At 44.0% G+C, this 26,705-nt stretch overlaps 1 protein-coding gene and 1 long non-coding RNA gene across 9 annotated transcripts in view; one reads left to right on the forward strand and one right to left on the reverse strand.

Moving 5' to 3' along the window:
- The window catches only part of CELF4 (CUGBP Elav-like family member 4), a 1,398,731-nt gene that overhangs the window by 833,209 nt on the left and 538,817 nt on the right, over nt 1–26,705 (reverse strand). The gene's annotated exons all lie outside the window — the stretch shown is intronic.
- Nucleotides 22,907–23,920, forward strand: LOC149454451 (uncharacterized). Its single transcript, XR_016314212.1, has 3 exons — nt 22,907–23,279; nt 23,515–23,606; nt 23,716–23,920. It is a non-coding gene; the product is annotated as an uncharacterized LOC149454451 (long non-coding RNA).

The raw sequence follows: 26,705 nt of genomic DNA on the forward strand, positions 1-26,705 counted from the left end.
CTGAACACTTAATGCATTCATAAATGGTCAATAGGTTGAGATAGCCTCAAAGGGAACCCTAGAATGGGGAAAGGGCCCCAAGTCCTGTGATCCTCCTCACTGAGCCACACACTTCAGCCATGGGTACCAGCTAGATCCTGACCTCTTCACCTACATCAAACGACATACATAAGAAGGTATGGGTGTATGTTTCAGATATTTTTTCCTTTTTTGTGGAAAATGGTGAAAACATTCCAACATGCTATCTTCTACTGATGCATTTCACCTCCTACTGGAACTTAATCACGGAGTCATATAGCTGCAACTCAGCACTTAAAGCATTCAGAAATGGTCAACAGGTTGAGATAGTGTTCAAGGAAACATTGAAATGAGGAAAGTGCCAAAAGTTTCATAACCCCACTCCATCACCCTTACTGGGACACACTCTAGTCCTAGGTAACAACTAAATTCCAGGCTCTTCACCTACCACAAACGATGTATACAAGAACATAAGACCACATGCCACAGACCTTTTTTTTCCTTAATAACTTTATTGTGGTAAGACACAAAGATACTCCAAACCTTCAGAAGCATCTCACTCCCTACAGGGGCATATTCAAAGAATCATTGGCTGCAACTCAACACATAAAGCATGCAGAATGGTCAAAAGGTTAAGATATTGTGCTGGAAAACTTTGGAAAGGGCAATATGCGCAATCTAAAGGTTTTTGATCATCAAATAATTTTTGGTGGCAAATGTGGTGGTTGAATCATCTCAGAACCTTGCTGTCCTCTTGGGACTTTGGCACCTAACAATCTTTGGGGTATGCAGAAAAGAGTATGCAAAACAAAAAACAATCATTGAAATCCAGATCAGTGGAGACCTCTTGTGAACGTTAGAGGTCAGAGGAGACTGAAAACTAGGTTGGTTGACCTGGACTTCAGTTATATGAGAAGGTTCTGATTGATGCAGCCTTGCCATGGCTAAGCATTAGCTTTAGGACAGCGATTCGAGGAGTAGGTTAGCTTCAATGCCATACAAACAGAATATCAGATGTGAGATGGCTAATATTTTTAGTTGTTAGGGCTTTCTGATTTTTTGACAAAAGTGGTGGTTGAATCAGGGGCGGACTGACCATTCTGGCACTCGGGCACTGCCTGAGGGCCCGGGGTCAGTAGGGGGCCCCATGAGATGCCCCTGGTACCTTTCACAGGCTTCTTTGGGTGTGGTTTGAGTGTGGGTGAGGATACAGGGGCCCCATGATCCCCTATTGCCCGGGGGCCCCATGAGTTGCCAGTCCACCCCTGGGTTGAATCATCTCAGAACTTGCTGTCCTCTTGGGACTTTGACACCTAACAATCTATGGAGCATACAGAGAACAATATGCAAAACAAAAAACATCCATTGAAATCCAGATCAGTGGAGACCTCTTGTGAACGTCAGAGGTCAGAGGAGACTGGAAACTAGGTTGGTTGACCTCGACTTCAGTTATATAAGAAGGTTCTGATTGATGCAGCCTTGCTATGGCTAAGCATTATCTTTAGGACAGCGATTCGAGGAGTAGGTTAGCTTCAATGCCATACAACCAGAATATCAGATGTGAGATGGCTAATATTTTTGGTTGTTAGGGCTTTCTGATTTTTTGAATGGCTCTGAAAAGGCAACTCAAGTCTTCCTTGATTCCACTACCATGCTTTCTTCCAGTGTAGGATTCACCCTTCCATCCTGATTGCTTACCCTGCATTATTGCGTCACTTCTGCATTAATAAGTAAGCCTGAAGGTTCATGACTGGTCACAGTTCCCACCCATCATCTGTCCATCTGAGCTCTTTCAAGGGTCTTTTCTATTAGGACATCAGGCTGAATCCGAGCTTCAGATCTCCCCGTCTTTGCCGTGAGGTGGCAGCAATTTGTTTGTTTCATAGGCGCCACTCATATTCCCAGCAAATGGCATTTAAATGTTAATTGAGTCAGGCGCAGACTAGGAGTGCCAATCACCCGGCACCTTAATGTCAAGGGTTCTACGTCTTAAAGGAACACTCCACTGTGCTCGTCAGCGTTAGAAATTCTTCACTTTGAATTTGTGGTCATATGTCTGCAGGTTCCTGTCATTGGAAGAAAGGAATGTACTATACTAAAAAAAAGTCAATAATAATAATAATAAAGGGAAGGGCCATGGATAAGGGGATACCACCAGTCCTCCTGTACGGGGCCCAGGCCAGCAGGGGGGCCAAGGCAGCTGGGTGAATCAGATGTGGGCAGAGAGAGTGATTGGCACAGTGGGGGGGGAGGGGGTATCACCAGTCCTTCTGTATGGGGCCCAGACAAGCAAGGGGGCCAAGGCAGCTGGGTGAATCGGATGTGGGCAGAGAGGGTGATCGGTACGGTGGGGGGGGGGGGTACCACCAGTTCTCCTGTACGGGGCCCAGGCCAGCAGGGGGGCCCAGGAGCTGGGTGAATCAGATGGGTCCATGGAGGGTGATCAGCACGGGGGGAGCAATTACTGGAACTGATCCCCTGTACGGCTTTCACTGCAGCAGCTGCAAACCGGCTTCTTCTCCTTTTCCTCCCACTGGCTTTCAGCTGCTGCAGAGAGAGCCGTACAGGGGATCTGTTCCAGTAATTGCCCCCACCGTACCTATCACCCTCCTTGTTCACCATATGTGCCCCCCTGCTCCCCCCCGTGTATCTCCACCCTAACATTGCTGCCCCACAGAAAGCAAAACGTTGGTCTTTACAGCATGCTGGCAGGGGACAGTCTTTTCTACACAGGATGTGGCTGCTTCCTAAAGAAAACAAGTTGTAAGACGGTAGCAGTTTATTTTGCTGCGCCCGGAACGAGTTTTGCAGATTTCAACTGAAAGTTCGGTTGGGCTTTTAGGTGAACTAAGCAGACACTCAGATTTTAACCCTCCTGCAGCCCTCCCTGGGTGTCACCCGCCTAAATTTTACAGCTTTGCCTGCTGTTGCCCTTTAGGACGGAGACACTTAGCCACACGACAGCTGCTTGAAGACCAACATCCATGAGGTTATCAAAGCAACTTGGTCCAGGAGCCCGAAAGCAAGACCTGCCACTCGTTCCGTGCCGACGTTGATTACTGTGGGTCAAGCGCCCTCCTTCCGCAATTTAGGCCGGCCGTGCAGGGAGGGTGACCTTTGCATGCACTGGGCCTCCTGACATGCTACAGTAAATTTGGATATAATTAAACAGGATGTTGAGACACTGGATCTACTATGCTGGCCTGGCCTTTTCACTCTGACCTTTAAAATCCAATCTGCAAGGAAAAAAAAAGAAAAAAAAAAAGAAAAAAAGAAAGGCCTCGATCAGGTGCAGCTGCTGGCAATGGACTGATATAATAAGGAACAAACATGTTCCAGTAAATTAAAACACGATGCCGCGTCCTGCATCACTCATACTAAAATTATCTTTTAAACAAATAGATTGTTGGGAGGGAAATCGCCTTTGCTGCTTCCGGGGTATTAACCCTTGTACAGCAACAGGTTAAAATGAAGGATTTTTTTTTCTTTTGTTACACATGCAGTATTTATATATTTTTATTTATTTTTTTCAACACATGCAGTATTTTTTATATTTTTTAACATTCAATATTTACCTATTTTATTTTTTTAAGCATGCAATATATTTTTATTTAGACATTCACTATTTACATATGATATTCTTTAAACATACAATATATTTTTTTCAACAGTCAGTATTTACATTTATTATTCTTTAAACATGCAATGTATTTTTTAAAACATTCAGTATTTACATTTATTATTCTTTAAACATGCAATATTTTTTTTTTATTTAGACAATCAGTATTTACATATATTATTTTTTAAACATGCAATATTTTTTTTTAATTTAGACATTCAGTATTTACATTTATTATTCTTTAAACATGCAATATTTTTTCTAATTTAGACATTCCGTATTTACATTTATTATTCTTTAAACATGCAATATTTTTTTTTTATTTAGACAATCAGTATTTACATTTATTATTCTTTAAACATGCAATCTTTTTTTTTTATTTAGACAATCAGTATTTACATATATTATTCTTTAAACATGCAATATTTTTTTTTAATTTAGACATTCAGTATTTACATTTATTATTCTTTAAACATGCAATATTTTTTCTAATTTAGACATTCCGTATTTACATATATTATTCTTTAAACATGCAATATTTTTTTTTAATTTAGACTTTCAGTATTTACATTTATTATTCTTTAAACATGCAATATTTTTTTTTAATTTAGACATTCAGTATTTACATATATTATTCTTTAAACACGCAATATATTTTTTTAAACCTTCATTATTTACATTTATTATTCTTTAAACATGCAATATATTTTTTTAAACATATGTAAATACTGAATGTTTAAAAAAATATATTGCACGTTTAAAGAATAATATATGTAAATTCAGTATTTACATATATAAGTCTTTAAACACACAATATTTTTTTAAACATTCGGTATTTACATATATTATTCTTTAAAAATGCAATTTTTTTTAAACATTCAGTATTTACATAGATTATTCTTTAAACATGCATATATTTTTTTTAAAACACTCAGTATTTACAATATTCTTTAAACAAGCAATATTTTTTTTTAAACATTCAGTATTTATATTATTCTTTAAACATGCAAAAAAATTTTTAAACATTCAGTATTTACATATATGTGTCTTTTAACATACAATATAAATATATTTTTTAAACATTCAGTATTTACATATATTATTAATTTACATGTGCAATGTATATATATATATATATATATATATATATATATATATATATATATATTTTTTTTTTTTTAACATTTATCATGTACATGTTATTTGTTTCATGTGTAATACTTTTTAAACCATTCATTACTTACATATATTATTTTTTATACGTGCCTTTTTTTTTTAACTCAGTATTTACATATATAATTTTTTATACATGCAATTTTTTGTAATTCAGTATCTACATATATTATTTTTTACACATGCAATATATATATATTTTTTTTTAAACATTCAGCATTTACATATATTATTATTTAACACGTGCAATATATGTATATTTGTTAACATTCAGTATGTACCTATGTTATTTTTTACATGTGCAATATTTTTTTAAATTATTCAGTAGTTACTGTACATATATTATTTGTTACACATGCAATATATATATATATATTTTAACATTCAGTATTTACATATATTATTTTTTATACGTGCAATTTAAAAACAATCAATGTTTACATTTATTATTTTTTACACATGCAATATTTTTTTTTTAAACATTCAGTATTTACATATATTATTTTTTATATGTGCAATTTAAAAAAAAATAATCAATATTTACATATATTATTTTTTACACATGCAATATTTTCTTTTAAACATTCAGTATTTACATATATTATATTTTTACATGCACAATTTTTATTTTAAACATTCAGTATTTACATATATTATTTTTTACACTTGCAATATTTAAGAAAAAAAAACATTATTTACATATGTTATTTTTACATATGCAATTTTTTGCGCTTGGGTACTTCCATTAGAATACCGCTTCCCCGTCCGAATACCGACAACAGACACCACAGCGGACCATACAAGACTAGACGACACCGATCTTGCAGTAAACCAGGAAGTAGACTATTTTTTTTAACACAGATACAAGATATATACATTCAAGGGAACACCCCCCCCCTGCATAATGACACAGGGAGGGGCAATCTACATTTAGTAACAAGATACAAACCAACAGACAGTCCCATCAGGAGGGAGGGCTGCTGGAGACACCATCCACAAAGCCAATACCCAGAAATACATACATCCCATGATAGTTTGCTCCCAAGCCAGACAAACAATAGAACAATAAAATACAACCACATGACACCAAACAATCCATAACTCCCCACCCCACCTATCTCCTAGACATGTCTACACAATATTAGGACAGATCACCCTGTACCCCTAACAGGCACAGGGTGACTTACACATAAGAGGGATATGGGGAGCTGAGACAGGGGTCTCCCCACCTCTCCAAAGTGAGCTGGGTTCCATGGGCCCCCCAACCAAAGTCACTCCCGTCACATACTGTCCCACCCCCTGCCTGTGATTGGACAGTGAAAGGAGAAATAGCACAGTGATGAGCTCATTTGTCTGTCGCTCTGCCCTCTCCTCCTAGAGAGAGAGTGTGAGAGAGGGAGAGAGAGAGAAACTGATCGATAGAGAGAGAGAGAAAGGGAGGGGGGGAGGGAGAGAGGGGGAGACTGATCGATAGAGAGAGAGAGGGAGGGGGAGGGAGAGAGAGGGAGGGAGACTGATCGATAGAGAGAGAGGGGGGGGGACTGATCGATAGAGAGAGAGGGAGGGCGACTGATCGATAGAGAGAGAGAGAGAGGGGGAGGAAGACTGATCGATAGAGTGAGAGAGAGAGGGAGGGAGGGAGGGAGGGAGGGAGACTGATCGATAGAGAGAGAGGGGGGAGGGAGACTGATCAATAGAGAGGGAGGGAGACTGATCGGTAGAGTGAGAGAGAGGGGGGAGGGAGACTGATCGATAGAGAGGGGGGAGGGAGACTTATCGATAGAGTGAGAGAGAGGGAGACTGATCGATAGAGAGAGAGAGGGGGTGAGGGGGGGAGAGAGAGGGAGGGAGACTGATTGATAGAGAGAGAGAGGGGGAGGAAGACTGATCGATAGAGAGGGAGAGAGAGAGAGAGAGAGGGAGAGAGGGAGGGAGGGAGACTGGTCGATAGAGAGAGGGGAGACTGATCGATAGAGAGAGAGAGGGAGGGAGACTGATTGATAGAGTGAGAGAGGGAGAGAGGGAGGGAGACTGAGCGATAGAGAGAGAGAGGGAGACTGATCAACAGAGTGAGAGAGAGAGAAAGAGAGGGAGACTGATTGATACAGTGAAAGAGAGGGAGATAGAGATCGATCGACAGAGAGAAAGAGACTGATCGATAGAGTGCGGCAGAGAGAGAGAGAGAGGGAGGGAGACTGATCAATAGAGAGAGAGACCGATCGATAGATAGAGAGAGAGAGACCGATCGATGGAGAGAGAGACCGATCGATGGATAGAGAGAGAGAGACCGATCGATGGATAGATAGATATAGATAGATAGAAACATAGATCGATCGATTGTTGTGGCCATTCTACAGCTATAAATGAAGTGTATGGAGCCCTGTGATCCCAGGCTGGGTGCTGACTACATCTTCCTCCTCTGCAGACAGGGAGAAGGTTCCTCTGGCAGACAGATGCGATTAGAGCCCACCAGGGTCAGATTTTGACAGTCGGGGTCAGGTGCAGAAATCCTGCGGCGTTCCTCAGGGGCTGATTTCCAAGCGTTGGAGCGCGAACCCTCTGGACAACCCTTCAGCTCAGAGCTAGGGGAGCAGACACTGGTAGACTTTCCCTGATGCAAATTGTTCGATGTGGAGATGGCGGGTTCTGGAGACATCTGAAGGCCGGGCTGGTGATGGGGGGATTCATTAACACTGCCATTCCAAGCGTGGAAATACACGACTCCAAGGCTTCATCCAGGCACTGCCCGAGAACACCAGATCCCTCCACCTACATAAAGCCGTAGTATACCAGGGACCCGGAGTCCCAGGAACACCCGACTTATATACTGCTTGGATATGTTATTGTTCCGCTCACAGCAATGCAATGTTTATTTATTATTTAGTTTTGTTGGGCAAATACAAGAATTCTGTTAGCCCGTTGCAAAAAACAGGGCAGCGCTTGAAGTTGTTCTTTTTGCTTCTGCTGTGGCATTTTACTACTATGCTGTGAATTGCCAATAATTTGATGTCCTGGTGTTCTTTTCCCCAAATCACAAAGAGCTGAGGACAGGGCATTCCTTTCCTCTCCTCAGTCTTTTAGGAAGCTACACAGGTTCTCATTTTTACTACTATGCTGTGAATTGCCCATAATTTGATTCCCTGTTTTTCTCTTCACCAAAAACACAGAGCACTGAGAACAGGCACATCCCATTCCTCTCCTTTGTCTTGTAGGAAGCTACATGGATTTTTTAGAGACTAGAAGGGCCTGCTTAATATGTCACATTTCCCAACCCCTTTCTTTCATGAATGAACACAATGAGTGATTGCTACAGATCACTCATTGTGTTCATTCATAGCTGAAGCATACAGTAGTAAACAGTTTTTTTTAGGGAGGGGGCTGTCAGGTTAGCTGTATGGGGCCCAAAGGTTTCTAACAGCAGCCCTGCCCTCTGGGTACTCCGGTTTCCTCCCACACTCCAAAGACATGCTGGGAGGTGAATTGTCTCCTGTCTAAATTGGTCCTATTATGTGTATGTATGAATGTGAGTTAGGGACCTTAGATTGTACACCCCTTGAGGGTTAGGGACCTTAGGTTAGATGCCCCTTGAGGGTTAGGGACCTTAGATTGTACATCCCTTGAGGGTTAGGGATCTTCGATTGAACGCCCCTTGAAGGTTAGGGACCTGAGATTGTACGCCCCTTGAAGGTTAGGGACCTGAGATTGTATGCCCCTTGAGGGTTAGGGACCTTAGATTGTACACCCCTTGAGGGTTAGGGACCTTAGATTGTACGCCCCTTGAGGGTTAGGGACCTTATATTGTACACTCCTTGAGGGTTAGAGACCTTGGATTATACACCCCTTGAGAGTTAGGGACCTGAGATTGTACGCCCCTTGAGGGACCTGAGATTGTACGCCCCTTGGGGGTTAGAGACCTTGGATTGTACACTCCTTGAAGGTTAGGGACCTGAGATTGTACGCCCCTTGAGGGTTAGGGACCTTAGATTGTAAGCCCCTTGAGGGATAGAGACCTGAGATTGTACACCCCTTGAGGGTTAGGGACCTTAGATTATACACCCCTTGAGGGTTAGGGACCTTAGATTGTACGCCCCTTGAGGGATAGAGACCTGAGATTGTACGCCCCTTGAGGGTTAGGGACCTTAGATTGTACTCCCCTTGGGGGTTAGAAACCTTGGATTGTACGCCCCTTGAGGGTTAGGGACCTGAGATTGTACACTCCTCGGGGGCGTGGACTGATGTGAATGTACAATATATCTGTAAAGCGCTGTGTAAATTGAGGGCTCTATATAAGTATCTGCAATAAATAAATGGCAGCGATAGGAAATGTGGAGATGTAAACGGAGGCCTAACAGTTGTATGATATCAAAAGGAAAAAAAGTTTTCTGCACCTTTAACAATTAAAAATAAAGTTTTGTCTTTCTTTTTTTATTAACTCTGCAGTGCCCTGTGGCCAAAAGAGGAGCGGAGAGAGCCAGGCGGTAGAACAGTCATTCGGAAAAGACGGAGTGCCTCTGGCATGCACTCTGAATCGGCGGCTGCGCTCACTCTGTAGCATGTCACCCGGGCTCCCCCGCTATTAATATTGCCATTTATAATAGTAAATAATTAATGAAGCCGAGCCAAGGTAGGAATAATAGTGTGATTAATCAAATCAATCATGAGTTTGCCAAAACAGTCCCCCCCCCGGCCGAGCACTTGTAACATGACTCCGGACGGGGGCCACGCTTTTCAGACGCGTGTGTGTGTTTCCTATATCCGTCCTTAAAGTGGGATTCCGACCAAAACGTCTTACCCTTGGTTCACACCTAAGCGTTTTCTGCACCGTTTTGCAGAAACGCACCGCAGTCCAGGCACTTTTACCCCCTTACTGCCCAGGCCGATGTTCAGCTTTCAGCGCTCTCACACTTTGAATGACAATTGCGCGGTCATGCAACACTGTGCCCAAACTAAAATTTTTACCATTGTGTTCACACAACTAGAGCTTTTCTTTGGTGGTATTTAAGCAATTTAGCAATTTTTGATGGTAATTTAGCAATTTTTTGCTAAATTAATAAAATAAAAGACCAACATTTGGAAAAAAAAAAAACCCCACGTTTTTCTTTGTTTCTGTTATAAAAGTTTGCAAATAAATAATTGTTCTTCATAAATTTAGGCCGAGATGTATTCTGCTACATGTCTTTGGTGAAAATAACCCAAATTAGGATGTATTATTTAGTTTGTAGGAAAGTTATAGAGTTCACAAACTATGGTATAGATCTGAAAATTGATCAATCCTGAAGTACTGACAGCCAATCTAATTTCTTGAGGTCCAAGAATGTCAGAACAGTACAGATATCCCCAAATGTCAGGACAGTACAGATATCCCCAAATGTCAGAACAGTACAGATATCCCCCAAATGTCAGGACAGTACAGATATCCCCCAAATGTCAGAACAGTACAGATATCCCCAAATGTCAGAACAGTACAGATATCCCCAAATGTCAGAACAGTACAGATATCCCCCAAATGTCAGAACAGTACAGATATCCCCAAATGTCAGAACAGTACAGATATCCCCCAAATGTCAGAACCTTAGATTGTACACCCATTGAGGGTTAGGGACTGATGTGAATGTACAATATATATGTAAAGCGCTGCGTAAATTGATGGCGCTATATAAGTGCCTGAAATAAATAAATAATAATAAACAGTACAGATATCCCCCAAATGTCAGAACAGGACAGATATCCCTCCAAATGTCAGAACAGTACAGTTATCCCCCAAATGTCAGAACAGTACAGTTATCCCCCAAATGTCAGAACAGTACAGTTATCCCCCAAATGTCAGGGCAGTACAGATATCCCCCAAATGTCAGAACAGTACAGATATCCCCCAAATGTCAGGGTGGTACAGATATTCCCCAAATTTCAGGATGGTACAGATATTCCACAAATGTCAGGACAATACAGATATCCCCCAAATGTCAGAACAGTACAGATATCCCCCAAATGTCAGAACAGTACAGATATCCCCCAAATGTCAGGACGGTACAGATATCCCCCAAATGTCAGAATGGTACAGATATCCCCCAAATGTCAGAACGGTACAGATATCCCCCAAATGTCAGGACAGGACAGATATCCCCCAAATGTCAGCACAGGACAGATATCCCCCCAATGTCAGAATGGTACAGATATCCCCCAAATGTCAAGACAGTACAGAGATCCCCCAAATGTCAGAACAGTACAGATGTCCCCCAAATGTCAGAATGGTACAGATATCCCCCAAATGTCAGAATGGTACAGATATCCCCCAAATGTCACAACAGTACAGATATCCCCCAAATGTCACAACAGTACAGATATCCCCAAATGTCAGAATGGTACAGATATCCCCCCAAATGTCAGAACAGTACAGATATCCCCCAAATGTCAGGACAGTACAGATATCCCCCAAATGTCAGAACAGTACAGATATCCCCCAAATGTCAGGACAGTACAGATATCCCCCAAATATCAGAACAGTACAGATATCCCCCAAATGTCAGGACAGTACAGATATCCCCCAAATGTCAGGACAGTACAGATATCCCCCCAAATGTCAGAACAGGACAGATATCCTCCCAAATGTCAGAACAGAACAGATATCCACCAAATGATCCAAAAGGCTCCCTCTTCCTCAGCCCTGGGAATAGATGATCCAAAATCCTTACACGTTTCAAGGGGCGATCCCCTCTTCCTCAGCTCTGCGGAAGAGGGGATCGCCCCTCAAAACGCATCAGCCTTTTGGATCATCTATTCCTAAAAAGGACTTGTCCAGGGGATGAGGTCGCTCCCACGTATTGTCTGATTGACCTGCCATTTATTTCATGTCCTTTGTGGGTACACATCTGCTTTTTATTTAAATAAAGTGAATATTGAGGCAATGCTCTAGGCTGGTGCGCCTTCTGTTTTTTCTGTTTTTACAGCTACCAATTTCAAAGGGAAGTCAGCAACAGCAGCCCATGCATTTTCCTCATGACAGGTTCCCTTTAATCCATTTATTTACGTTATAAGTTTGTTTGCTCCGCTGAGAACGGCATAAGTTTGCTCTATTACGGCCGCCACGCTGAGCGCAATCCATAAGCCTAAATACGTTCCCTCTATGTGGCTCTATGGGAAGAGCCATTTTAATTAAAAATTAATATAACTTTTGTCGGGAAGTATTCCCCGCAGAAGCGTCAGCGCTCCCAATAACGCGTTCCAGTAGCTAGTTAACAATCTGGCCCCTAAGTCGGCACAATTATGATTTTCCCGGCTATATTAAGGCAGGAGTTCTTTATGTGCGGATCCTTTAATTAGGCAATAACAAAGGGGGATTACCCATGGTGCATTCTGTCTGGCGTTCTCTCAAGTCAGACGGGGGCCGAACAAAAAACTCTGTGCGCAGGATTCTATTAAAACGATAAACTTCCAGTTGGCGGTACATCAAAAACAAGACAAAAAAAAAAAGTCCCCGGTGCGAGTGAGTGACTTGGCAATCAAATATTCTGTGAATATTAAATTAAATAATTAGAAAAAAAAAATAAAAAGAATCAGCTTTGTATAATTTAGAAGCTTGTTTTCTAGTTTGTACATTTCAGTTTGTATTTCTGAACTTCTCTTGTCTTTGTGGCCCGTGCCGTTCCTGGAGCCTCGGCCTGCATCAACTACCACACATCTGCAGCTAAAGATGGAAGGAAAGAAACAATGAAGAGGAAAGGAAGTAACGGGGTGGGAATTGATCAATTCAATTGTTCTGAGAATGAGGAGGGGCAGAAGAGGAAGGAAAGAAGGAAAGAAGGAAGGAAGGAAGGAAGGAAGGAAGGAAGGAAGGAAGGAAGGAAGGAAGGAAGGAAGGAAGGAAGGAAAGAAAGAAAGAAAGAAAGGGGAAAGGTAGACAGGAAGGGAAGGGAAGAAAAAAGTAAGCAAGAGAGGAACAATGGTGGGTAACCAATTCAAAAGGAAAGGAAAGGGTAGGAAAGGAAAGGGAAATATGAACAAAAGCATGGGGGGGGGGGAAATGAAGGGTCACAGGAAGAACTAAAAAAAGAAGGAGGGAAGGGTGATGGTAAGAAGAGAGGAAAGGAGAAAGGAAAGGAAAGGAAAGGAAGAAGAAAGGAAAGGAAAGGAGAGGAATGGAAAGGATGGGAAGGGAAAGGAAAGAGGAAAGAGGAAAGGAGAGGAAAGGAAAGAGGAAAGGAGAGGAAAGGAAAGAGGAAAGGAGAGGAAAGGAAAGAGGAAAGAAGAGGAAAGGAAAGGAAGGAAAGGAAAGGAAAGGAAAGGAAAGGAAGAAGAAGAAAGGAAAGGGAAAGGAAAGGAAGAAGAAAGGAAAGGACAGGAAAGGAAAGGAAAGGAAAGGAAGAAGAAAGGAAAGGACAGGAAAGGAAAGGAAAGGAAAGGAAGGGAAGAAGAAAGGAAAGGACAGGAAAGGAAAGGAAAGGAAAGGAAGAAGAAAGGAAAGGATGGGAAGGGAAAGGAAAGAGGAAAGGAAGAAGAGGAAGAAGAAGAAGAAAGGAAAGGAAAGGAAAGGAAGAAGAAAGGAAAGGGCAGGACAGGAAAGAAAAGGAAAGGAAAGGAAGGGAAAGGAAAAGAAAGGAAAGGAAGAAGAAAGGAAAGGAAAGAAAAAAGAAAGGAAGAAGAAAGGAAAGGAAAAAAAAGGAAGAAAGGAAAAATGGTAGATAGCCAATTCAGCTGTTCTAAGTGGGAGAAAGGGAGGAGAGAGGAATGATGGAATGGAAATAAAGGAAGAAAGCATGGGAGGGAGAAGTAAAAAAAATAGAAGAAGGGAAGATAGGAAGGAAGGGAATTACTAAAAATTGTGATAGGGTTTTTCTCATCTCTTGCACACCAGCTGTATTTTGAAATCAAGCTTAATTTGGGCATATCTGAAATGAATAACTGAAATCAATATCAAGGCAAAGTGGTGAAATCAGTAAAGTCTTTGTCCCCCTGTTGCACCAAGTAAAATGATTACAAAACAAAAGACATAATGAACAGCCATAAAAACACAGACTTTTGTGTTCCTTATAAATGCTTGAGAGATATTATTGGAACGAGTTTCCTATATTACACCATGGCAAGCCTGTAATGCCAGAGTCCAGCAAAGCACAGGTTAATCTTGCCTATTAATCTGCGGGTGGCATGGCTTCCAATGCTGTAAAGCCGAATGTGTCTGGGGACTCCGTCCTCTCCTGGAATGATGGGGTTAATGAGTTGATGTCGTCTGTTTGCTGGGTTACGATGCCGCATATCTGAATATTGATCTATGTGCAGCAGAAAACTAATTTCCTTCAAAACACATCAAAGATCGGCGTCTGTATGCTTCATAACTAAATCCATACAAGTGGTTTCAAGGGATAAGCAGCAAAAACATTACAGGGCTCCTTCACAGGGCTGACTGTGCCCCCTCCCCGAACCATGGGAGAAAAAATAAAGTAAAATAAGGCCAAAAATGTTCTTATTTTCAGGGTCTGCACTAACCTTCACACTCAGCCTACGTATTTCTTTGTATTTGCAGTGGTGGTAAGAAAATAAATCTCTAAAGAAGCCTTTCTCAACCGTTTTGGCATGGAGGTACCCTTGAAATAACTTTCTGGTCTCAGGGATCCCTGACTAGTAATCACTCTATCTGCAACTCATGGAATGTTGGTGGTGTGGTTACTTGGAAGGATGCCCCTTATACGTGCGGTCATTAGGTCAATGGTATCAGCAGGAACTTATCTAAGAAGAAGAAATTTGCTCATTGCTCAAAGGAACCCTAGCAACCTCTGGAGGAACCCTTGAAATACTAACTTTCTAGTCTCAGGGATCCCTGACTAGTATTCACTCTGCAAGTCATGATATGTTGGTGGTGTGGTCACTTGGAAGGATGCCCCTTATACGTGCGGTCATTAGATCAATGGTATCAGCAGGAACTTATCTAAGAAGCAGAAATTGCTCATTGCTCAAAGAACCCCTAGAAACCTCTGGAGGAACCCTTGAAATACTAACTTTCTAGTCTCAGGGATCCCTGACTAGTATTCACTCTATCTGCAACTCATGATATGTTGGTGGTGTGGTCACTTGGAAGGATGCTCCTCATACTTGCAGTCATTGGGAAGAATCCCCCCTTAGATTAATGGTATCAGTGAGAACTTATCTAAGAAGCAGAAATTGCTCATTGCTCAAAGAACCCCTAGCAACCTCTGGAGGATCCTTTGAAATACTAACTTTCTGGTCTCAGGGATCCCTGACTAGTATTCACTCTGCAACTCATGATATGTTGGTGGTGTGGTCACTTGGAAGGATGCTCCTCATACTTGCAGTCATTGGGAAGAATCCCCCCTTAGATTAATGGTATCAGTGAGAACTTATCTAAGAAGCAGAAATTGCTCATTGCTCAAAGAACCCCTAGCAACCTTGGAGGAACCTTGGATTCCACAGAATCCTAGTTGAAAAAGGCTGATCTAAACCACCATGGGGCCCAAACCTATTGGGCAGGAGCACTAGCCCCCCTCCAAATGTAGATGTAGCAGGAACTTTGGGTTCACCATCCTCGTAAATATCTACCCTTCCACTTTTCATAAAGTTTTTAAGCTGGCTGAACTGCTTGCCATCACAAGGCAACGGCACCGTGTGCTCCAACCAAGACGGAGAAATGAAACAGGCGCACGCGGTTGCAGAATAACGCACAGAAATCTCCAACTCATATATCCTGTGTATCTTAGAACATTATTATTATTATTTTTTATTAGAACTAGAAACTGTTGGCAGGCAATTTGCAATCTTGCAATAGTATAAGCTTGAAATTGCTTGCCTAGTCAAGCAAATTCTTTATATTATGCCTATAATACGAGTCTATGCTTGGCAATATACAGAAAATGTTCTGTGTGCTTTTCCTGCCTTTTTTTTTACTTGAAGTTGTTGTTACAATGAAATAGAGAGTGAAAATAGGAACTAGCAGGGTCCCCTGCATTCCTCCAGACATCCCGAACCCCAAGAGTCCTTTCCTACTCCGAATACCCTGAGAGCTTATGCCAAAATACGCTACCCCCTTTGTGGCAAGATACAATGGAAATACTGGCTGCCTGCTTGCTGAATTTGCCCCAGAAATCTCATTTCTTTTTTGTACCATTGGCTCCTTGCTTCCCTCATAAGTCTGCACTGAGCTACAAGTCAAATTACAGCCATCCCCCGCAATCAATCAAAGAAGTCAGTCTCACTGAGCTAGAAGTCAAATAACAACCATTCCCCTAAAGAGATTCCTTAGGTGGTCGTAATGAGAGAAGACCCTTGCACTACAAGGGAAGACCGTTTTGTTTACCAATATGCACTCACCGGCCACTTTATTAGGTACACTTTACTAGTGCTAAGAAAATATCCCCCACACCATGACACCCCCAGCCTGAACCATTGATACAAGGCAGGATGGATCCTCCACACCATGACACCATCACCACCAGCCTGAACAGTTGATACAAGGCAGGATGGATCCTCCACACCATGACACCATCACCACCAGCCTGAACCGTTGATACAAGGCAGGATAGATCCACCACACCATGACACCACCACCAGCCTGAACCGTTCATACAAGGCAGGATGGATCCACCACACCATGACACCACCACCACCAGCCTGAACCATTGATACAAGGCAGGATGGATCCACCACACCATGACACCATCACCACCAGCCTGAACCATTGATACAAGGCAGGATGGATCCCCCACACCATGACACCACCACCAGCCTGAACCGTTGATACAAGGCAGGATGGATCTCCCACACCATGACACCACCACCACCAGCCTGAACCGTTGATACAAGGCAGGATGGATCCCCCACACCATGACACCATCACCACCAGCCTGAACAGTTGATACAAGGCAGGATGGATCCCCCACACCATGACACCATCACCACCAGCCTGAACCATTGATACAAGGCAGGATGGATCCCCCACACCATGACACCACCACCACCAGCCTGAACCGTTGATACAAGGCAGGATGGATCCACCACACCATGACACCACCACCACCAGCCTGAACCGTTGATACAAGGCAGGATGGATCCATGCTTTCATGTTGTTTACACCAAATTCCGACCCTACCATCTGAATGTCGCAGCAACCAGTCTGCCCATTCTCCTCTGACCTCAACAAGGCATTTTCATCCACACAACTGGATATTTTCTCTTTTTCGGACCATTCTCTGTAAACCCTAGAATGGTTGTGCGTGAAAACCCCAGCAGATCAGCAGTTTTTTAAATACTCAGACCAGCACGTCTGGCACCAACAACCACACATGTTCAAAGTCTCTTAAATCTCCTTTTTTCCCTATTCTGATGCTTGGTTTAAACTTCAGTAAGTCACCATGTCTGGATGCCTAAATGGAGGCAAACAGAGATTGCTGAGGTGGTCAAAATAAAGGAAGACCCCTCAGCTACAAGGGAGTAATATGCTGTATATACACAAGTAGAATCAATAATCAATCAGAAAAATCAATCAAAGAATTCAGAAAGAAGTCAGTCTCACGGAGCTACAGGTCATACAACAGCCATTCCCCATACAGAGATTGCTCAGGTGGTCAAAATAAGGGAAGACCATTTTATTTAGTAATATAAAGTGTGTATGTGTATATATATATATATATATGAACAAGCAGAATCAATAATCAATCAAAAAGATCAAAGAACTCAAGAACTCAGTCTCACTGCACTACAAGTCAATTAACAGCCGTTCCCCATACAGAGATTGCTCAGGTGGTCAAAACAAGGGAAGACCATTGTATTTAGCAATATAAAGTGTATATATATATATATATATATATATATATATATATATATTTGAACAAGCAGAATCAATAATAAATCAAAAGGATCAAAGGACTCAGTCTCCCTGCAAGTCAAATAACAACCGTTCCCCATACAGAGATTGCTCAGGAGGTCATAAAATGGTAAAACCGTTTTATTTAGCAATATAAAGTATATATATATATATATATATATATATACATTTTTTTTATATACACTGTATATATGAACAAGCAGGATCAATAATCAATCAAAAAGATCAAAGAACTCAGTCTCACTGCACTACAAGTCAATTAACAGCCGTTCCCCATACAGAGATTGCTCAGGTGGTCAAAATAAAGGAGTAATATACTGTATATGAACAAGTATAATAAATAATCAATCAGAGAAATCAATCAAAGAAGTCAGCCTCACAGAGCTACAAGTCAAATAACAGCCATCCCCCTCCACAGAGATTCCGCGGGTGGTCGAAATGAGGGAAGGACATTTTTTTTTTTGGCATTCTACTGTATGTAGAATATAGCAATATATGCATAATCAATAATCGATCAAAGATACAAAGAAGTCAATTAAATAACTCATTCTCACTGAGCTACAAACAGTGCTGCTGTTAGAAACCACGGGGCCCCGTACAGCCAACCTGACAGGGCCGCCATTCCCCCAATTCAGTTATGAATGGACACAGAAAGTGATCAGTACCAATCAATCATTGTGTTCACTCATGAAAGAAAGGGGCTGGTAAATGCGACATACTTACCGGACCTTTCCCCCATTCTCAATCCTGAAGGATCCTATTGTGTGCTGGCAGCTGCCGGTAGGAAGGAGAGGAGAAAAGCTGGCAGCACTGCGGGGGTGGGGGGGCACACGGGGGGGGGGGGGGAGGGCTGGAAAGCAGGGGGAAATGTAGGGTGCACAGAGAGGAATGTTGGGTGCAGCAGGAGGCAATTACTGGAACCAATCCCTTGTATGGCTCTCTCTGCAGCAGCTGAAAGCCAATGGGAAGGGAAAAGAGAAGTCATCAGCTTTCAGTTGCTGCAGAGAGAGCCATACAGATGGTTGGTCCTAGTAATTGCCCCTGTAACAGAACCTACCCAGACTGCACTTGGGTACTTTAGAATACCGCTTCCCCGTCCAAACACCGACCACAGACACCACAGCCGACCATAAAGACTAGACGACACCAGTCTTGAAGTAAACCAGGAGGTAGACTAGTCTATTTGAACTCAGATACAAGATATATAGACTCAGGGGACAAGGCCCCCTCCCTGCATACATTTAGTAACAAAAGACACACGGGTATTCAAACTTCATACCAGCAGACAGTCCCATCAGGAGGGAGGGCTGCTGGAGACCCCCCCCCCCACTAAGCTAATACACATAAACACATACATCCCATAATAGTTTGCTCCCAAACCAGACAGACAATAGAATAATGGGATGCAGCCACGTAACAAAGCCCACACAATATTAGGACAGATCACCCTGTACCCCTAACAGGCACAGGGTAACTTACACATAATAGGGATATGGGGAGCTGAGGTCGGGTCTCCCCACCTCTCCAAAATGAGCTGGGTTCCATGGCCCCCCCTCCCCCAAAGTGACTCCCGTCACAACCCTCTGCCATGCCGATCACCCTCCCTGCCCACATCTGATTCACCCAGCTGCCTGGGCCCCGTACTGGAAGACTGGTGGTACCCCCTTATCCATGGCCCTGGCTACAAGTCAAATAGCAGCCATTCCCCGTACAGAGATTGATCAGGTGGTCAAAATAAGGGAAGACCATTTTATTTTGCAATATATACATATTAAAGTTCCATCGGGTCGACTTTCCAATGTTAGCTGAACAGTATTAATAGCTCTTTAATTGATCCTTATTTCATTGATTGATTATTGATTCTGCTCATTCCTTGAATTGGTTGTGAAACGAGCCAGCAAGTTGTAATTTTTAGATATTTTCTGGCCGGCAGTTCTTAGGATCCTTCGTCTTTTATTTCTCTCCCCACCAGCCCTCCAATAATCCCACCTCCAGCTGGAGCCTTAAATTAAAAAGCAGAATTCACCTTTCATCGTGGAGCTGAGGAACCCGAATGCCCTATAGCCGGTGACTTTGCATTCCCCCCATTATAAATTATCCTAATGATTTGACCCGGGACCAGATGTTAATTGCCGCTGAGAGTAATCAATTTTCTCTGCTGAATGTGAACTTGTCTGCAAGATTAGCCAGCCAGGAGAGATGGACTTTGTAAGGGAGCACTGGAGACCTACTTGTCTGCGCTTGTCGTGTCCAACGTTTGCTGCAATGCACCCATTCCATCTCTGGGGCCGCAGGCAACCTCTGCGCGTGCCGGGGTCACAGATCACGACATTTGATAAAACGCTGGCGCCGCTCGCCCCCCCCCCCCTTTTAAACTTTTGTTTGCTGATAATAGAAAAGGTTTGTCAATAAGACCTTCTCAGAGAGATTGGAAGTGTTGTCAATATGTCCTATGGAAGCCAACGTCAGGGGAACGAAAATCAGATAATATCAGGCTTAGTGTACTTCTGCTCTGATTGGACGGTGAGGGAGTCTGTTTAAATCCTACTCCCCCCCCCCACTCCTTCTTTCTTGCTGCAAAGAAGGACACTTTTGTGGAAGCAGTGGTCTCTTTGCAGAGGTCCAACATGCCTCTTGTTCTTTGTGCGGAAGCAGTGGTCTCTTTGCAGAGGTCCAATGTGCCTCTTGTTCTTTGTGCGGAAGCAGTGGTCTCTTTGCAGAGGTCCAATGTGCCTCTTGTCCTTTGTGCGGAAGCAGTGGTCTCTTTGCAGAGGTCCAACGTGCCTCTTGTCCTTTGTGCGGAAGCAGTGGTCTCTTTGCAGAGGTCCAACGTGCCTCTTGTCCTTTGTGCGGAAGCAGTGGTCTCTTTGCAGAGGTCCAACGTGCCTCTTGTCCTTTGCGCGGAAGCAGTGGCCTCTTTGCAGAGGTCCAACGTGCCTCTTGTCCTTTGCGCGGAAGCAGTGGCCTCTTTGCAGAGGTCCAACGTGCCTCTTGTCCTTTGCGCGGAAGCAGTGGCCTCTTTGCAGAGGTCCAACGTGCCTCTTGTCCTTTGCGCGGAAGCAGTGGCCTCTTTGCAGAGGTCCAACATGCCTCTTGTCCTTTGCGCGGAAGCAGTGGTCTCTTTGCAGAGGTCCAACGTGCCTCTTGTCCTTTGCGCGGAAGCAGTGGTCTCTTTGCAGAGGTCCAATGTGCCTCTTGTCCTTTGTGTGGAAGCAGTGGTCTCTTTGCAGAGGTCCAACGTGCCTCTTGTCCTTTGTGCGGAAGCAGTGGCCTCTTTGCAGAGGTCCAACATGCCTCTTGTCCTTTGCACGGAAGCAGTGGTCTCTTTGCAGAGGTCCAACATGCCTCTTGTCCTTTGTGCGGAAGCAGTGGCCTCTTTGCAGAGGTCCAACATGCCTCCTCCTGAGTCAGATCTATAGCTCTGCAATCAGTAAAGCTCATGTTGACTGCTGATTGGAGAGCTCTAGCTCTGGCTCAACAGGAGGTGTGCCAGATTTCTGCAGGTAGAGGGTAGGGGGGCGGGTGGTACCCCCTTATCCACAGCCCTGGCTGCTCCCCCTCTCGTGCCGGTGGGAAGGAAAGGAGGTAAGCCGGCAGCACTGTGAGGTTGGGGGCACACAGGGAAACATATGGTGCACAGGGAGGGTGATGGGTAAGGTGGGGGGGAGCAATTACTGGAACAAGTCCCATGTATGGCTCTCTGCAGCAGCTGAAATCCAGTGTGAGGAAGAGAAACCAGCTTTCAGCTGCTGCAGAGAGCCATACAGGGGATCGGTTCCAGTAATTACTCCCTGCCACACCCATACTGAACACCCTCCCTGTCCACCTCTGATTTACCCAGGGCCCTTCTGCTGGCTTGGGCCCCGTACAGGGGGGTGGGTAGCCCTGGCTGCCCCCCCTCTCGAACATTAAAGCCAGTTTAAAGGGCCACCAGGAGGTAATGGACCTTGGCTACACCTCCAACAAGGTCCCAAATTTGCAAACTTAGCGCCGAACCCCCAGAGAGATACAAAGACATGAAAGATAATTCACCGAAATATATTCACAAATACATACAACTAACAAAAGTACTCCGTTCTGTCTTACCCTTGGTTCACATCTGTGTGGGTGGTGCCGCTGGGGGACCCGCACAAATACCTACAGCTGCACCACCCACACAGAGGAATGCGGGACCCCCAGGAGGGTTCCATTAATTCTAATGGCACGCCGCCTACGCTGGAAATCGCAACCGTACTGGAAACCTTGGTTCCCATTCAGGCTACGATTTCCCAAGTAGTGCAGGGACTTCTTCCCTGCGTGTCCCTGGGCACGGGAGTCCATTCAAATGAATGGACTCTTGTGCCCCTCGCAGATCGCAGCCCGCACAGATGTGAACCAGGGCGTCACATTAGCCTCCTGTCATCCTCTGCACAGACTGGGGGAGGGAGGGGCAGAGCTAGGACCAATCAGGTACAGTGGCATGTACATCAGCTGGGAAGGAGCATGCTGGCAGAAGGAGAGAGCAGAGCGTACAGAGTTGATCACATATTGGCTTTAAATAGAAATGATTGATGAGCAAATCTGAGCGAATGGTGATTCAGTTGAGCAGATATTCATGGTATTCCTAATCCACCCGGACGTAGTGAATTAATAGAGACCTTTGGTCCAGGGGAGGACTGACCATTCGGGCACCCGGGCACTGCGCGAGGGCGCAGGGTCAGTAGGGGGCCCCATGAGATGCCCCTGGTACCTTTCACAGACTTTTTTGGGTGTGGTTTGAGTGTGGGCAAGGACACAGGGGCCCTATGATTTCCGATTGCCTGGGTGCCCCATGAGTTGTCAGTCCGCCCTTGCTTTGGTCCAATGGGGACACTGTGATGTTGAATTGGATTCCAGCCTTTATAGATTGGTTGAGGGTGCTCTGGTATATGGGGCAGCAATAAACCCCCTTGGGACAGCAATAACCTCCCCCCCCCCCCAAGAGATTCCATCACTCTAAAAAAAAAAACAATCCAGTACTTCTTTATTAAACCCGACCTCAATGGACCCCAATTGTCCATCTCCTTCCAACCCGAATCTTTCTTCATTTGGATCCATCTGCTCATTAATACTTGTCATAAATTGATGAGCTTTAATTTCCTTTATTGAGAATCCAAAGCAGAAACGATCTAATTTGTGGCCCTTACCGAACAGTTGGGGAGGTGTGTGGGGGGGGAGCCTACATCTAGGACCCCCAGGAGTCTAACCAGTTGCCCGTGGCTGTTTCAGGACGCCGTGGCAGGCGACGAATGTGTGCAGGAAGGATCATTAGGAGAAACTATTTTCTTTAATGTTAAAATATAGGACAATTTGATTTCCGCCGGGGGAAACGGCGCATTTAAATGCACGGCACAGGACTGCCACGCTTGATAAGAGACATATGAAAGGGCTTTTTTTTCCCCTCCTTTGTACTTCCAGTGTGAGCAAATACCCAGTAGGATTACAATTTTTGGCATTAGAGAATGAACTGACAGAGCACTGCAGAAAAGGCGCGGGCTGAACTGTACCAGACGCCGAAAGGAAAAAAAAAAAGAGCAGATCCGCTAAAATGAGAGAAATAAAAGAGTACAGGGGCAGCATGATACGGCCTAATTGTTGAGAAGAGACTTCGAATGGAGCAAGGTAGAGTCATTGCTCTCATTTTTGACCTGACATTTTTTTTGCTGTTCCGTGTTTTATTTATTATGATTTTTATACACATTTATAGTGGCTCCCCCTAGTGGCTGGCTGTATCTGGACGCTCAAATCCTGATAGAAAATGAAGGCAGCTCTGAAATTAGTAATTATTGAATTATGATCTCTTCATATCTTCCGTTAAATTTAATGAATCTTTTTTTGTCTATCCCATTGTGCCTAGATGATATCCGATTATATCCTCTACAACTGTTTTGGACGTGTAGGCCAATGAAGATCTTTTTTCTCCTAGCTCCGTGAGCTTTCACATCCAGGGTGAGCCATTGAGTCCCATATATATGTATATATATTTGATTAAATACCTTGTATTGGATATATTATAGTTGTTTGGTAATTGAACAATTTTCCTTTGATATACCTTTAGACTGCCTTGGCGGTAGAATTTTCCTAAAAAAATCTCCCCTGAAGAAGCCCGTGAGGACGAAACATGTAGGGAGTAACTACATTTACCTAACCAAGTTTGAATCTCAGTTGGTATTCTTAGAATTGAAATTGTTTTTATGTTTCTGTATTTTTTCCTTTCTTGTGTTTTTTACAAAAATACGAAATAAAAATGATATAACTTTTAATGTGTGGTATTCATGTCTATGCACCCTGAAAGTCCCATCTTCTCTATTTAATATTTGCAATTTTAAGGGATGTGGTGCAATAATCATATGTGGTCGCTCGCTCACCACTTCACTGTTTCTGTAATTAGTAACCCTTTCCAGCCAGCGGGAGTTGGCCCTTCAGATGTTGGTAATACTGAAGGCACTGTATGGGCTTTCTGGTCATTTGATCACTGGGATTGGCTGTCACAGTAATCACCTGATCAGGACCCTGGGAGGTCACAGTGCTGGGGGGCACCCAGTGAGCACGCTCCCAGCACAAGCAAGGGACGCATATAAGTGGCAGTTCAGCATTAAAGCTGACCGCCGTGCTGCCACATATTTGTGGCAGTGGCTAAATGGCTAAGTGGTTAGCACTTCTGCCTGGCAGTACTAGGGTCGCCAGTTCAAATCCCAACCACAGCACCACCTGCCTGGAGTTTGCATGTTCTCCTTGTGCCTGCGTGGGTTTCCTCCGGGTGCTCCAGTTTCCTCTCACACTCCAAAGACATGCTGGTACGTGAATTGGCTCCTGTCTAAATTGTCCCTAGTATGTGTATGCAGGGGCGGACTGACCACTTGGAAACTCAGGCACTGCCCGAGGGCCCGTGGTCAGTAGGGGGCCCCATGAGATGTTCCTGGTATCTTTTTCATAGGCTTTTTGAGTTTGGGCAAGGACACAGGGGCCCCATGATCCCCTGTTGCCCGGGGGCCCCATGTGTTGTCAGTCAGCCCCTTTGTGTATGTATGAATGTAAGTTAGGGACCTTAGATTGTACGCTCCTCAGGGGCGGGGACTGATGTGAATGTACAATATATATGTAAAGTGCTGCGTAAATTGAAGGCACTATATAAGTACCTGAAATAAAATAAAATATGGCTGGCGTTAACAGGTTAGAGTGGATCTCAGGAAAAACCTTAAGCACAGGGCCTGTCTACCTGAAACAAAAATAGTCTATCTGCAGTCTCTAATGATGTCAAACACCCACAATGTTCAGGGGAACAGATAGGTTGAGTCACAGGAGGGAACTCGAGTGCGGCCTTTTTTTTATTTTCAGAGCTACTCTTTGTTAGAAAATGATAATGTGATTTGCTAATATTTGTGTGTGCCCTATTAATCCACATGATCTCAAAAATTGAATAACAGGTACCCTTTAAAGAGACCCTGTCCCTTTGCCCAATCAAAGAAAAGTGACAGGGTCTGTTTCAGGGGTGGACTGACAACTCATGGGACCCCCAGGCAATAGGGGATCATGGGGCCCCTGTGTCCTCACCAACACCCAAAAAAGTCTATGAAAAAGCCAATGAAAGGTACCAGGGGCATCTCATGGGGCCCCCAACTGACCCTGAGCCCTCAGGCAGTGCCCGAGTGTTCGAATGGTCAGTCCACCCCTGGTCTGTTTACAGCCCACCCCCACTACCATGTTATACATAAGCACCTTCTTTCTTGCTGCAGAGAAGGACCCTCATCCTCTGTATGGAAGCAGTGGTCTCTCTGCAGAGGTCCAACATGCCTCCTACTGAGTCAAACCTTTAGCTCTGCATGGAGTAATGTACTGCCGCCTGAAACCCACCCTACAGAACCCACTACTATGCTTCTTGAGGATTAAAAAAAAAAAAAAGCGTGTCCTTCTTTTTCCCTTATGGGGAACATTGAAAGATAAAGACCCTAAACGGTTCCTGAAGCCCGATTGGATGTTTAGTTTAATTCGGCTAAATATATTCCAGGTAAGAGGTGTGCAAAGTCTTACAGTTAATTTTCTTCAGAAAACAGCCACAGCTTGAGTGGCCTTCCCCCTCCCAACATGCTGCATGGACTCTTGTTCTCTGTGAGAAAGCAGTGGTCTCTCTGCAGAGGTCCAACATGCCTCCTCCTGAGTTAGACCTATAGCTTTGCAATCCGTAAAGCTCATGTTCTCTGCTGATTGGAGAGCTCAAGTTTTGATTCAGCAAAAGGTGTGTCAGACCTCTGCAGAGAGATCACTGCTTTAATACAAAGAAAAAGGTCCATGCAGCATGCTGGCAGGGCATAGGCTTTTCTGCTCGAGCTGTAGCTGGGCATAAGCTTTTCTACTCGAGCTATGGCTGGGCATAGGCTTTTCTACTCGAGCTGTGGCTGGGCATAGGCTATTCTACTCAAGCTCTGGCTGGGTATAGGCTTTTCTACTGAAGCTGTGGCTGGGCTTAGGCTTTTCTACGGAAGCTGTGGCTGGGCATAGGCTATTCTACTCAAGCTCTGGCTGGGTATAGGCTTTTCTACTCAAGCTGTGGCTGGGCACAGGCTTTTCTACTGAAGCTGTGGCTGGGCATAGGCTTTTCTACTCAAGCTGTGGCTGGGTATAGGCTTTTCTACTGAAGCTGTGGCTGGGCTTAGGCTTTTCTACTGAAGCTGTGGCTGGGCATAGGCTTTTCTACTGAAGCTGTGGCTGGGCTTAGGCTTTTCTACTCAAGCTGTGGCTGGGCATAGGCTTTTCTACTCAAGCTGTGGCTGGGCACAGGCTTTTCTACTGAAGCTGTGGCTGGGCATAGGCTTTTCTACTCAAGCTGTGGCTGGGCACAGGCTTTTCTACTGAAGTTGTGGCTGGGCACAGGCTTTTCTACTCGAGCTGTGGCTGGGCATAGGCTTTTCTACCCGAGCTGTGGCTGGGCATAGGCTTTTCCACTCGAGCTGTGGCTGGGCATAGGCTTTTCCACTCAAGCTGTGGCTGGGCATAGGCTTTTCTACTCAAGCTGTGGCTGCTTTGCAAACCTTTTACTTTGACCATAAG

The sequence above is a fragment of the Staurois parvus genome, unplaced genomic scaffold, assembly GCF_062004578.1.
Source record: "Staurois parvus isolate SC_StPar_1 unplaced genomic scaffold, SC_StPar_1.0 ptg000428l, whole genome shotgun sequence".
Taxonomy (NCBI): Eukaryota; Metazoa; Chordata; class Amphibia; order Anura; family Ranidae; genus Staurois; species Staurois parvus.